This window comes from Cyprinodon variegatus, unplaced genomic scaffold (genome assembly GCF_000732505.1).
Source record: "Cyprinodon variegatus isolate N-32 unplaced genomic scaffold, C_variegatus-1.0 Scaffold218, whole genome shotgun sequence".
In the NCBI taxonomy this organism is placed as follows: Eukaryota; Metazoa; Chordata; class Actinopteri; order Cyprinodontiformes; family Cyprinodontidae; genus Cyprinodon; species Cyprinodon variegatus.
This window is the reverse complement of record NW_015150671.1, coordinates 550,414-552,565: the sequence shown is the minus strand read 5'-3', so window position 1 is coordinate 552,565 and position 2,152 is coordinate 550,414.

The following is a 2,152-nucleotide window of genomic DNA, read 5'->3' as shown; positions in this document are numbered from 1 at the left end:
TCTCTGATGTTGCCACTATTTTAAATATACTTTACTGTAAAAATGTCCATAACTGTACATTGGTTATTTATTATCCAGGTGCACAGTATTCATATTGTTAAAACACTTAACAGTACAGTAGTTTATTTGTTAATTTTTTAAATCTTCAGTAATATGTTATTCTTATAAACTTTTCTAAGGTCCATATTTGTTTGACCATTTTTCTCTAATCATTTTGCTTCTGTAAACACCAGAATTTCCCCATTGTGGGACAATAAAGGTAATTTCTATTCTATTCTATTCTATTCTATTCTATTCTATTCTATTCTATTCTATTCTATTCTATTCTGATGGCAATTACCTAATTGTCATGTTTTTTTTTATGACTGTGGGAGGAAGCCAGAGTACCCAGAAAGGATCCATGCATGCACGGGGAGAACATGCAAACTCCATGCAGAAAGATCCCAGGCTAGGAATTCAAACTGGTACTGCACCAGTGCAACAAACTGCTCCACTGTAAGTTATACTACATTATTCTTATAAAGATTACAGATATTTACCTCTTTAATTACTATTTTGGGTGTGGTGAAAATGTGGAAGAAGGAGATTACCCATGTACAAGAACTAAAACTGTGGACAAATTTAAATAAACTTTACCCATACATCCCTGGACAGGTGTCACTGCCACCCTCTTTAGTGAGGAACGGCTTGTTCTGCCAAACATTCATCTCACAATGTTACAGAACCCTGCATCCAGATTCTGATTTGGATACAGATCAGCAACATTTAATGGAGTGTTCATTGGCACGAGGGAGACCTCTGATAAAATGGCATTAAAATCCGTCCATAAAGTTATCTTAAACAAAGAGGGGTTGTGTTAGTATTGCTACATACTGGCAGGACTTTAAGGAATGTATGGATAAAATCCTGAAAGTGAAACTTCCTCTAACATTCGACACTTTATACATGGGAAGATAATCTGACAACCTCAGAGGATAAATATATTTTCAGGATCATGTTGGTAGCCAGCAAGAAAGCTATAAAAGGAATTGGCTGAAAACAGAGGCTCCAACAAGGGAAGATTGGGTTGAAGTAATGCATAATATTGATATAATGGAAAGGCTAACTTTTTCTTTTAGATTAATATCTGGCAAGTTTAAGAAACATTGGGAAAACTGGGTGAAATTTGTATCACCAGTGAGATCAGACTTGATTAGAGAACCTCTTTGCGCCACACATTTATAGCGTTCTATAGTTTTGGTCTCTTTTTGTTGGGTTTTTTTTTTTTTCTCTTTTTTTTATGTTTGTTTTTTCAAAGAAAAATGTATGTGTATTTCTATGGGAGTGGGAATTAGTATATATATCTACAAATAAGGAAGAGGTGAAGGGATTTTTTCTTTTCATCATGAAGGAATGTGAGTTAGCATTAAATTTTAAAATTACAAAGAGTATAATTGTCACCTTGCTCAAGCATGGACTGCTGTGAATTTAATTTGGCTATGTTAAGTCTACATAGGAAATGAATGTGATGGATGTATAACAATTTTCAAATGCACTCAATAAAATTTAAATAACAAAAAAAAAAAAGTTATCTTATACAAAGACAGACAGAAAGACTCTTAAGCCTTTATAGGCCAGGTTACCGTTTTTGATCGCTTGCATACCCCTCACAAATGGAGGGGTATGCTTCTAGACCTCCCTCAGTGATAGGTCCTTTGAATCTATTTAATTTTTTTCTTTACAAATTCAGTTTTTTCTAATTATTTAAAAGCAATAAGGCGATAACTTCACTGGTATTGAGATAGGATCTCAGTTTTTTTCTGCTAAATGTTTTTTTCAAAACAATTTGCTCAAATTTTTACAGCTCAAATTTTTAGTTTTTCTTGAGTTCTAATTCAGATTTTATAGAAAACTGTAATTTTACCTTAAATTATGTCAAAAATATGTTAAATTCCTAAATTATGAATGCATATTGACCTATTAAGGCATAGAATTTTAATTAAACCTATTGAATAAAAATTTCACTTCATGTTGCTTTCTTAATATATTTGAATCCCTGGCCCTGTTTTTTTTATTTCATGCTTTTCTGTGCCCCCATGAAAACACACTGGCCTCCTCCTGTCCCATGAGTACATTTGATCTAGAACCACCACTTATTCCATTGGCAAGATGT